General features: G+C 36.1%; 1 protein-coding gene across 2 annotated transcripts in view; it reads left to right on the forward strand.

Moving 5' to 3' along the window:
* The first annotated feature begins 460 nt into the window (after positions 1-460).
* TFPI (tissue factor pathway inhibitor) overlaps positions 461-13,311 on the forward strand; it is an 86,629-nt gene continuing 73,778 nt past the window's right edge. Inside the window, exon 1 of one of the 2 annotated variants that reach the window (XM_069577027.1) lies at positions 461-788. The gene's annotated coding sequence lies outside the window, so the exon portion shown is untranslated. The remainder of the gene's footprint in view (positions 789-13,311) is intronic. The other variant, XM_069577028.1, reaches the window with a different exon arrangement.

The raw sequence follows: 13,311 nt of genomic DNA on the forward strand, positions 1-13,311 counted from the left end.
CTGGTATTCCAGTTGGTGTCGTTTCCATAGATACTGGGCATCTACCTCAAAGTCCACAGTCTGGCCCAAGATACAGTCCTGCTTTCAAGATGGAGCCTGTTCTGTCTGTTTCCTCCTTCACCACCTGGGAAGCCCATCAGTCTTCAACTGACAATATATTACATTGGCTGTCTAATCAAAGGGAATTTCAGTGGCCCTCAGATTTTTTCATAAATATAGTGACAATGTTGGTGAAATAACTTGAAGAGAAATAAAGTGCTAAAAATGCAAGCTTTACTAGGTAACAATTTAATGACAAATATGTAAAACTTTAGAAATATATAGCACAAGGGGGGCAAAGTGGATTTTTAAAACTAATTACAAAAAGAATCCTGGAAATAAAAGAAATAGTAATTTTGAAATCTTAGTGTCAGCTGATTCCTTTGTTTCCTCCATAATAGAAAAAGCTTTTGAATAGTTTGGAGAAATTAGCCTAAAAAGAATTGCAGTGACCTAAACAGGAAGCCTGGCTGTTCCCAGCTGCGGGTGTTCTCTGAGGCTCTTCTTTGCTCCAATAGACTGGAGCGACTTTGGGCTGGATAAAAGTCAAATTCTTACCTCGCCCTTTCACTGTGGGCAGGATCAGATTCCATTTCTTTCATTATTTTCCACGCCCCAGTTTCTCCATCTGTTTAAAAGAAGAAGTAGACAAGATAAATTCTCTCTTCGATGCATGAAAGGGAAAACAGAATGAACTCAATTCTGCTTTGAAAAAATCTTTCTAAGATCTTTCTTCAGAGATTTTACTCGTGAGTACCTGGCAATAAATAACCTTTATTTCTTTTTCCTGGAGGAAAAGCAGGGTGCTGAGAGGCAAAGATTTGTAGGAGAGGACCATTGTCTATAACCCTACAATGGAAATTGACCCTTCTCTGTAAATAAGCTGATTGTAATGCAAAATTAAATTCTCAGCATTTGCATTGAATTTTAAGCAAATATATCATTTTTTTTAAGTTGGTAAGATGTACCCTTGTTTATAATTTTAAGCCTCGATTGGCAATTCTTTACTAATTGTGTTTTTATTGGAATTTTCTGAAGATTTTTTTAACCTTTAAATATTATTTAGTAGCATATAAAGAAATACAATAAGGCACTGACAGTCTTATGTTTAAAGAAAGTTCTTTCATTGCCATCAATTGGTGATGTGTAAAATAAGGTATAAACAGAAATCTTGTTTTCTATTTCATTCCAGCATTAACTAATCTCAAAGTATTAAGGAAATATTTTACAAGTCTCCAAAGACAAAAACTCATATTCTAAGAGAGTAAAATAAGAATAGACAGGATTGCACTATATAAAGTACAATTATGTGAATTAAAGCAATAGGTTACATACCTAATATGATGTACTGTCATATTCTGGTTGCTTATAAAATGATATTACACTTAGCTTCTGGTAGTGAAGGAAAGCACATAATATAGAAATACACAACCACAGAACTATAATGAAACAAAAAAAAATTATTTATGTAAAATGCTTATTTGTATGAGTATTAAAGAAAAATGAAAGCCAAGAGCAGTGCTGTGCAGGAAAAGAAAAGAAAAGATAAGCAACAGCCACACTGTGACTCAGTGCTCTGGAAATTAGTCACAAAATGACTTTGTATGTTTGAGATAATGCAAATATACAGGGCAGAACACAAGCAGGAAACACGCAGCCCAAAGAGTCATAGTTTATGTGTAAAAGCATAATATTTGTATCAGAGGTTAAACGTTGTGTCCAGTTTGAGATATTGCAGAGTTTTTTGACCTAGCAAAATCTTTCATAAAACAGTTTTAGAATTCTTATATATATGCATATATATTTAATATATAAATATATAATTCCAGTGTATGATAATTTTAAGACATATAGTCTATATTTTATCTAATCTTTAAACTGAAGGGCAAATAATCTCTGAAAATGTATTGGTGTGTGAAATTTTAATTAGGGGCGTATGGGTTAATAAAATGATACAAAGTGTCCTTCGGCATCAACAGAGATGGAATACTCTTAATATGAATACAGACACTTAACTCTGTAGATCTAAGAATATAATTAACTTTATAGATCTAAAAGTAAAACTTTAAAATATATACTTTTAACAATTTGAATGGTTATATGGAGAAGCCAAATTTGTCTTATTCAGGTAACCATAAAGTCTTACCAGAGAGCTTTAATGATATCTCTACTATTAGTAACTTGGTTCCTTTCTCTATTAGATATGCTGACTTGTGCAAGTTTTATATCTTTAAGCTTTTGTTTTATCTCCAATAACCAGATCAAAACACCTTTGAGAAATGTGGTCTTGTTCAAATGCATTATGCCATCAGCTGATGCTTGCTTGTTCATAATTCTAGGTTTTATTTTCTTATTGATTGTACAACAACTACTTTGCGTAGATTCTTCTAATATAAACAGTATTGCTAAATTTAAAAATAATAATCTTTGAAATGTAAAATTATTTTGTATCAAACTATAGTTTTCATAAAACTAATTTGCTTCTTCCTAAGAATTAATTACCTGATCTTAGTTATCTACACTATTCAAATTCAAAACATAATTGGACAGATGACAAACTACTAGAGGAAAAAAAGCCAAGATGATAAGCCTTTATTAATTCCCAGAACACCCAGAACATCTAACCAAACAGTAGATGTATTATAGATTCTTTAGGAATGGTTGGTTTATTAAATTGAGTGTCACAAACTCTTAATACAGATTTCAACTGACATCTCTACTTAATAGAAGAAAAAAATGAAAATAAGCATTGTTGCCCACAAAAGGTGGGGTGGGGGAGTAGGAGAGATAATATGAAAAGGAAAGGAAGGTACTCAGGATAGAGCTTTCAAAAAAATCTTGTTTGTTGGTATAAATTGAATAAATTCAATGATAATATTGATTTAAAATTTAGTTAATTGTATCAGTTTAGCTTTGCTAGTAGACCAGGTCTAAGAACTGTACTGCAGACCAACTCATCTTTTCTCAATAAATGCTGTCTTCAGCCACCCTTTTTTTGTTTACCATCTAAAACATTTAACTCTGCTAATTAAAGTTGCAGCATTAAAAAAATTAAATAAAGTTTCAGCGTTGTCTTAAAAAAATTTTTAATGTGTTATATTTTTATAGACATATTCCAGTACTATAATGATTTCTGATTATTACTATGTGCATTTGGAGAAACCTGAATCCTAGAATTGAGATGACTATTGAAGTCCTACTTCTGCACATTAAATCTCACCAAAATGAAGAAAGAATGCAAGCTATTCCAACAAGTACTATTTCTGCTAGACCACCTCTCCTGGGCCTCTGTGAACCTCAATAAGTGCTTTCTTAGAGTGATGTATCATCTCTGAGAGTCCAGTCCTCCTATTACTCTTTTCTCCCTGTCTTCACTTCTCCAAGCAGCAGATGCTTTGTAGACTCAGAACCTAGGATTCAGCTACCAATAGGCTTAGGGCACTCTAGTCATTTCTACTTTTCTTCTTTTCAAAACCAATAAGAAAAACATTGGTGTTTTTCTTAAAAAAGCATGTCAGATCTGCTATATTCCTCTCTCCTGGCCTTTCTTTGGGGTTCTATGTTCTTTCTTTAGTTGGAAAAAAATTTTTTTAAATTATTTTAAAAATAAGAGAGGTCCATGTTCCATAGTAGAAATTCCAATGCTGCAATATTTCTATCCCAGATTGTCCTATCTGGTAGACCACTGGTCCTGGGGAGACGGTTCTCTCTGGACTGAATAAATATTGCATGTTATTTATTGGGTTATTTCAACATCAGGAATGTGGAAGTACCCATTAGTATAGCATGATATGATGCAGTATAATATATCATGATAATATAGCATGATGGTGTTTTTATTTCTAAGCATAGACTACCATTGATCCCCTTCTGTACCACACCCTCAGTGCCACCACCACCCTGCTGCTAACCTCATTTTCTCTCTCTTATTCATGTTTCTCACCAACATCTATCGCATCCTTGAATACTATAAAAACCTATTTTTAAGTAACACCCCATTCTTTACTTTGCAAGGCTTATAAATGGAATCAGTTCAGTTCAATTCTGTTGCTCAGTCATGTCTGACTCTTTGCCACGCCATGAACCGCAGCACACCAGACCTCCCTGTCCATCACCAACTCCCGGAGTCCACCCAAATCCATGTCCATCAAGTCGGTGATGCCATCAAACCATCTCATCCTCTGTCATCTCCTTCTCCTCCTGCCCTCAATCCTTCCCAGCATCAGGGCCTTTTCCAATGAGTTAGCTCTTCACATCGGGTGGCCAAAGTATTGGAGTTTCAGCCTCAACATCAGTCCGTCCAATGAACATCCAGGACTGATCTCCTTTAGGGTGGACTGATTGGATCTCCTTGCAGTCCAAGGGACTCTCAAGAGTCTTCTCCAACACAACAGTTCAAAAGCATTAATTCTTCATCCCTCAGCTTTCTTTATAGTCCAACCCTCACACCCATACATGACCACTGGAAAAACTATAGCCTTGACTAGACGGACTTTTGTTGGCAAAGTAATGTCTCTGCTTAATCTAGGTTGGTCTTAGCTTTCCTTCCAAGGAGTAAGCATCTTTTAATTTCATGGCTGCAATCACCATCTGCGGTGATTTTGGAGCCCCAAAAAATAAAGTCAGCCACGATTTCCACTGTTTCCCCATCTATCTGCCATGAAGTGATGGGACCAGATGCCATGATCTTCATTTTCTGAATGTTGAGCTTTAAGCCAACTTTTTCACTCTTCTCTTTCACTTTCCTCAAGAGGCTCTATAGTTCCTCACTTTCTGCCATAAGGGTGGTGTCATCTGCATATCTGAGGTTATTGATATTTCTACCAACAATCTTGATTCCAGCTTGTGCTTTCTCCAGCCAAGAGTTTCTCATGATGTACTCTGCATAGAAGTTAAATAAGCAGGGTGACAAAATACAGACTTGACATACTCCTTTTCCTATTTGGAACCAGTCTGTTGTTCCATGTCCAGTTCTAACTGTTGCTTCCTGACCTGCATACAGATTTCTCATGAAGCAGGTCAGGTGGTCATCTGACCCATCTCTTTCAGAATTTTCCACAGTTTATTGTTATCCACACAGTCAAAGGCTTTGTCATAGTCAATAAAGCAGAAATAGATGTTTTTCTGGAACTCTCTTGCTTTTTCCAAGATCCAGCAGATGTTGGTAATTTGATCTCTGGTTCCTCTCCCTTTTCTAAAACCAAAGCCTGCCTTGAAGAATTTTGAGCATTACTTTACTAGTGTGTGAGATGAGTGCAATTGTGTGGTAGTTTGAGGATTTGGGGCATTGCCTTTCTTTGGGATTGAAATGAAAATTGACCTTTTCCAGTCCTGTGGCCACTGCTGAGTTTTCCAAATTTGCTGGCACATTGAGTGCAGCACTTTCACAGCATCATCTTTTAGGATTTGAAATAGCTCAACTGGAATTCTTTCACATCCACTAGCTTTGTTCATAGTGACGTTTCCTAAGGCCCACTTGACTTCACATTCCAGGATGTCTGGCTCTAGGTGAGTGATTACACCATTGTGATTATCTGGGTCATGAAATGAAATAAATAGCAGAAATTGGGTGAGTCTCCGGAATAGTGGTGTTTGTTATAAAATACTAGGAATATTTTTAAAGTTCTTTTAGGCATAAACTTCAGAGTATCCCATGAAATAAAACAAAATGTTTATATTAAAATATCATATGGTGGCTCAGATGGTAAAGAATCCACGTGCAATGCAGGAGACCTGTGTTCAACCTCTCAGTCAGGAAGATCCCCTGGGGATGGGGGGGTCTGGTGGGCTGCCGTCTATGGGGTCACACAGACTCGGACATGACTGAAGTGATTTAGCAGCAGTAGCAGCACATAAAAGAGTCAGTAGAGTGTTAGTTGCTTAGTTGTATCTAACTCTTTGAGACGCCATGGACTATAGACTGCCAGTCTCCTCTGTCCATGAAATTCTCCAGGCAAGAACACTAGAGTGGGTTGCCATTTCCTTCTTTTATGTGCAACTGATTTTAAATATACATGACTGGAAAATGAATGAATTTCTGATTCATGCTACGGGAATGAACTTGAAATCATTATACTAAGTGAAATAAGCCAGACATAAAAAAAGAACAAATAGTGTATAATTCTACTTACAAGGAATTTAATCCACAGTAGGTAAATTCATAGAAAAATAAAGTAGAATAGAGGTTAACAGAGTCTGGAGGAAGGAATGAATGGTGAGTTTTTACTTAATGGATACAGAGTTTCTGCTTGGGGTGAAGACTGTAAATACATATAGATGTAATTAGTGCCATGAAGTTGTACACTTAAAAATACTTAAAACTGAAAAATGAGTATAAGAAAAATAATATTTTGGGTTTTTTTTTCCTGTGTCTCAATATACATAGTTTCTATCATTAAGTCTTCAGATTTACTTGTCTTTTCTTCTATGTCCAATGTGTTTATAGTCCCTTCAAGCGTATTTTTCATCTCAAATATTGTTGTTTTCATCTGTGGAAATTCAGTTTGAGTCTCTATCTTCTTTCTCTATTTAATACTTTCTCTAGTTTCTTGAACATATGAGTGCAGCTAAAATTTTAGTTTAAATATTCTTGTCTGTTAATTCTCTTTTCTGTGTCATCTTGAGCCTTCTCATAATATTTTACTGTTGTTTGCATGTCTTGTAATTTTTGTTTGAATGGTTAATATTATGAATATTATCTTCTAAAGTGCTGCATATGCTGTCTACCAGTAAATAATATTTAGTGTTTTTTTGAGTTTCAGTTTAACTATTTGCAAACAGTCTGGTTTTTTGTTATCTCACTGTTAAGCTTTGTTAGGCAGAATCAAAGAAATGTTTACTCTATGGTTAATTTTCCCCCAGTGCTGAGGAAAACAAACAAAAAAACCTCTGACTACTTAGTGCACCAGGAATGGGGATTTTTTAAATGTAGGGACCAGAAATATTTGCAGCTTTACGTGTGTTTTAAGTGTTATTCCCCTTTAGCCCATTAAGGTGGTTCTTTACCCAGACTTAAGTGATATTCTCTCATGTGTTCAGTAAAAGATATAAAGCTGAAGACTTGAGGCCATCTGAAGATTTCTGGGTCTTTCTTTCTGTATAGCTCTCTACTCTGTTACTCTGCCATGAATACTCTAGCCACCGTGGCCCCTCCAGAGAATATGCTTTCTACTAAACTCAGGGAGACCACTGAGCAATTCAAGAGCCTCCTCTTCCTGTCTTTGAATATAGAAATTCCCTTCAGTCAGTGTGCTGGAGCAGATAGGAATGTAGGGCTGAAATCTTGTTTCCCATCCTTATGAGATTACTGATCTTCACTTACCAGTATTTAATTAGCTCAAATATTATTTAATATATTTTGACTGTTTTATTTTTTTAAGTTGTTTCAGGTGGGAGAATGGAGAAGGCAATGGCATCCCACTCCAGCACTCTTGCCTGGAAAATCCTATGGACAGAGAAGCCTGGTAGTCTGCAGTCCAGGGGTTGCTGAGAGTCGGACACGACTGAGTGACTTCACTTTCCCTTTTCACTTTCATGCATTGGAGAAGGAAATGGCAACCCACTCCAGTGTTCTTGCCTGGAGAATCTCAGGGACAGGGGAGCCTGGTGGGCTGCCCTCTATGGGGTCGCACAGAGCCAGACACGTCTGAAGTGATGCAGCCGCAGCAGCAGCAGCAGGAGGGAGAATAAAACCAATGTTAATCCATTATAGCTGAAAGTGGAAGAACTATTTTTCTTTAAATTTTTACTTTATATTGGCATATAGTTGATTTATAACGTTATGTTTAAGGTATACAACAAAATGAATCAGTTATACATATATCTAGTCTTCAGATTCTTATCCCATATAGGTTATTACAGAGTATTGAGTAGAGTTCCTTGTGCTGTAGAGTAGGTTCTTGTTGGTTATCTGTTTTCTATTTTATATATATAGTAAGTGAGTGTCCGTGCTCAGTCATGTCTGATTCTTTGCAACCCCATGGACTAAAGCCCACCAGGCTTCTCCGTCCATGGGATTTCCCAGGCAGGGATACTGTAGTGGGTTGCCATTTCCTTCTGCAGGGGATCTTCCCAACCCACGGATCAAATCTGCATCTTCTGTGGCTCCTGCATTGGCAGGTAGATTCTTTACAATTTCAGCCACCTGGGAAGATATATAGTAGTGTGTATATGTTAATCCCAACCTCCTAATTTTATCTCTCCCCTCAAACTTTCCCCTTTGGTAACCAAAATTTGTTTTCTAAGTCTGTAAGTCTGTTTCTGTTTTGTAAATTAGTTTATCAGTTTTTTAGATTCCACATATAAGTGATATCATATGATATTTTTCTTTCTGTGACTTACTTCACTTAGCATGATAATCTCTAGGCCCATCCATGTTGCTGCAAATGGTAGCATTTCATTATTCGTTATGACTAATATTGCATTATATATGTGTATCACATCTTCTTTATCCATTCATCTGTCGAGGGACATTTAGACTGCTTTCACATTCTGGCTATTGTAAATACGACTACAGTGAACATTGGAGTGGATGTATCTTTTCAAATTATAGTTTCCTCGAGATATATGCCTGAGAGTGGGATTGCTGGATCATATGGTAGCTCTGTTCTCCATAGTGGCTATACCAATTTACACTCCCATCAGCACTATATGAGGCTTCCCCACCCTCTCCAGCATTTATTGTTTGTAGATTTTTCTGATGGCCGTTCTGACTGACATGAAGTCATACCTCATTGTGGCCTTGATTTGTATTTCTCTAATAATTAATGTTGAGCATTTTTTCCCTGTGCTTTTTGTTCATCTTCCTTGGAGAAATGTCTATTTATATTTTCAGATCAGGCTGTATTTTTTTATGTTGAGCTGCATGAGCTCATATATATATATATATATATATATATATATATATATATATGGACATACATACATACATGTATATGAGTTATTTTTTATATTGAGCTGAATGAGCCATTTGTATATTTTGAAGATTGATCCCTTCATGGTTATATCATTTGTAAATATTTTCTCCCATTATGTGGGTTATCTTTCCATTTTGTTTATGATTTCTTTTGCTGTGCAGTGTGGAAGAGCATTTTTTTTTAATTTAATGATACTCTAAAAAACTAAAAATGAACATAAATAGACATATCTTAAGAGCATATAAACTGTAATTCATTGATTGTCCTGGGTAAGGTGAATATTTTTTGCTTGCTATATCTCAGTAACTATGTAAATGAGTAAATATATTTACATATTTATATAATGAATAAATTCACTATTTCTAAAAATTAATTATTTCATCTCAGATAAGCAGTTTGTTTATTATGATTTTCTGATAATAGTAGCTATTTGGGTGGCTAATATTTTACTCTCTTATTTTAGATGATAAATTAATCTTACTAGCTTAAAACCAATCAAATTGTCACTCGTTCAACAAGCATTTCCAAAATTGAGTGCTGAGTGTTTTTTATCTAGAGCTTCAAGAGTTTTGTAATGAATTTAAGATTGGTTTTACTAATAGTTTTCTATCAAAATTTCTCACAGTTATCTTTCCTCCCCTGATTCCTGGATATTTGTACATATTGAAAGTTTGGAAAGTTCATTGACAGCACAAATTAAAACTTTTTTTTTCTTTTTATTAAAGGAAACTTAGTTTCAGGTATTACTTGCTTAATTATATATACAAATTGAGACAAAAAGATAATCCCAAATGACAAACATTGCAAACAAAGTACATTTAGCATTAGAATTTGTTTTTATAATTGTGTAACAGTGGTGGCTCAGATGGTAAAGCATCTGTCTACGATGCGGGAGACCCGGGTTCGATCCCTGGGTTGGGAAGATGCCTTGGAGAAGGAAATGGCAATCCACTCCAGTACTATTGCCTGGAGAATCCCATGGACAGAGGAGCTTGGTAGGCTACAGTCCATGGGGACTCGCAAAGAGTCGGACACGACTGAGCGACTTCACGTTCACGTGTACATTATTCAAGTTTCCGTGCATCTTATTGGTTTTGGGTCTCTTTTAACATAGTTACTCTGTCTATGAGGAAAGGAAACAGGTACACAATAAAACAATAATTATGGCATGTACATCCAGGCAACTAATGCAGATTTATAAAAATTGAAGAGATAAGCAATAAGCAACTCACCTTAGAAACACTCAAGCTCTCCTTTCAATGGCAATAATTTTTTTCAAGTTTCATATTTTATATGTTTTTCTCTTAAGGAATTGCTGAAGAATATGCCAGTGGAAGAAAAGTATTTAACTAGAGAGAATTTAAATTAGCCTCAATTCACATGGCAAGAGAGGGTTCTTTTTTCTATTAGTGGTAAACTCTGAATGAAACTCCTTTAAATCTATTTAAATTTATTAATTACAGCCCTAAAGAAAGTAAAAGTTTCCTTAGATACCAGTGTTTGCCCTGCCACTACTATGTCAACCTTGCTCTCCCATCCTCTCTTGCCTGCATTCCATATTACTATCTCCTTATTCAGAGGATGAAGAGATACAAGTGACATCTCTCCTTCTGAATGGAAGCCTCATCTGAAAAGATATGAGTGAATGAGCATTCACGAATGGTCCTCAAAAATGTGTGAGAAAAATATCTGAGCCATGTGTGTATTTGTTCCTTAGAAAGGAATCAATAGTTTTCCTCAGATCCCTCAGGATCTTACACATAACCATGAAAATTGTATCTGAACATGATAATATTCAAGGAAAGCAGTTTATAGCATTAGGATCAAAAAGAGTGTCAAGTAATAATATATCCTGAACATGTCCATTAAGTCAGGTGATGCCATCTACCCATATCATCCTCAGTCATCCTCTTCTCCTCCTGCATTCAGTCTTTCCCAGGATCAGGGTCTTTACAAATGTCAATTCTTCACATCAGGTGGCCAAAGTATTGAGCTTCAACTTAAGCATCAGGCCATCCAGTGAATATTCAGGATTGATTTCCTTTAGGAAGGACGGGTTGGATCTCCTTGCAGTCCCAAGGGACTCTCAAGAGTCTTCTCCAACACCACAGTTCAAAAGCATCAATTACAATTCAAAATTATACTTGAATAAGCAAATTCAATTTTTAACATCTTTCAAGCTGAGCATTAACTGTATACTTCTCTTAACGTTTTTTTGACATGTATACTGCTGTGTTTGTTTGTTTGTTTGTGGCTCTACTGGGTCTTCATTGCTGCATCCAGACTTTGTCTAGTTGAGGAGGGTGGGGGCTATTCTCTAGTTGTGGTACATGGGCTTCTCATTGCAGTGGCTTTTCTTTTAGTGGAGCATAGGCTTTAGTAGTTGCAGCACACCGGTTTAGTAGCTTTGACTTGCTGGATCTAGGGCATGTGAGCTCTAGAGCAAAGGCTCAGTAGCTGTGATACTCAAGCCTAGTTGCTCTGCAACATATAGGATCTCTCCTGACCAGGGGTTGAACCTGTGTCCCCAGTACAGGCAGAAGGATCCTTATCCACTACACCACCATGAAAGTCCTAACTGTATACTTTTTATATATTAGATCTTTTGCAGGATAAAAAAATGTGTACAGTGTGATAAATTGTTGTCATTTATAAATCAACCTAATTATTAGGATTGAAAGTAATGTAGTACAAAATTAAAACTCTGGTCTTCATTGTAAGAAAATTGCAATCAGTAAAATTAACTAGCCTTTTAACAAGAACATACTATCGGATTCCTGGTTATGTGTTGGTAGAATTTGGATAGGGGAAAATGGAATGGCAATTTAGAGAAACTAGCTGATTTTTATAAAAATATAAAATAATGAACATTCAATGTGAGGACCCAAGAGAAAACAGAACTCTTTATAGGACGCTATAAATAAAAAATGAGGTAGCAACAGTTTCCTTTCATTCTCTTGAGACCATAGTTCATTCTTTCACAGGTCTGACATTTTAGTCTGAATGGAAATGCTGAAGATCAACAGTTCCTGGAAGACTGTGACTCAGCTGCCTGGAGCGCCCCGTTCCTTTACAATGATAATTCAGAAAGTTGAACTCAGGATGTCATCTTAACACATGGGTGTAGTCACCAACAGCTGCAGTACCAGTCTTGAACTAAGCTCAGGTATTTTTCACTATAGCACAATCAGAAATTCTCAGGTTTTTCACATTAAGATTTATTTCACTCACAATTGCACTCACTGAAGAGGGAGAAAATTGATCATTATTGGTTCAATATGTTTACTGTACTTAAGTATAAAACTCTAGCTAATATTTGGAATCATAATACTTTCATAATCAGACACAAAGTTACCTGATCATTTATCTGAAACCAAAATGTTATAAATATCTAGCCTTAGGCATATTGAGTGTAAATTTTGCTTCTCTTTACCTCAAGGAAGTGATAGTATGAGAATATTTTGTGGGAAATTCCTATACATGGACTAACATGTTGCTCTCTTTTTCTTATAATACAACTGATACTCTCAAAGGCAGATAGTATAGAAGTTTCCAATGTGTTTGTCTGAGCATAGAAAATCTAGGATTGCAACAGACTTTAAAAGGAAATGAGGAAGCAGACTTGACTTTATCTATTCATCTTTTTAAAATTTAAAAAAGGTAATATCAACTTGAATTATATAAGCTATTAATCAAAGTCTTAATTAAAACCCTGTTAGGAAGGTCTCAACTGTCTTTCTGTGTCTTTCCAAAATACATATGCTGCTGCTTAAGATGTTACAGTTCAGTCGCTCAGTAGTGTCTGACTCTTTGCAACCACGTGAACTGCAGTATGTCAGGCTTCCCTTTCCATCTGCAACTCCCGGACCTTGCTCAAACTCATGTCCATCGAGTTGGTGATGCCATCCAACCATCTCATCCTCTGTTATCCCCTTCTTCCCCTGCCTTCAATCTTTCCCAGCATCAAGGTCTTTTCCAATGAGTCAGTTCTTCACATCAGGTGGCCAAAGTATTGGGGTTTCAGCTTCAGCATCAGTCTTTCCAATGAATACACTCAGCATTAATTAATAGATTAACTGATTAATTATGTAATCAAGAGATTGATTGATGGGCATATAAGAGAAACCGTGGTCCTGAAATACATTTTCTTTTTATTTTAATTTATTTATTTTAGTTGGAGGCTAATTACTTGCCATACATTGACATGAATGTGTCATGGGTGTACATGTGTCCCCCTCCTGAACCCCCCTCTCCCCTCCCTCCCCATTCCATCCTTCAGGGTTGTCCCAGTGCAATGGCTTTGAGTGCCCTGTTTCATGCATCGAACTTGAACTGCTGATCTGTTTCACATATGGTA

This window comes from Ovis canadensis, chromosome 2 (genome assembly GCF_042477335.2).
Source record: "Ovis canadensis isolate MfBH-ARS-UI-01 breed Bighorn chromosome 2, ARS-UI_OviCan_v2, whole genome shotgun sequence".
NCBI classification, from domain to species: Eukaryota; Metazoa; Chordata; class Mammalia; order Artiodactyla; family Bovidae; genus Ovis; species Ovis canadensis.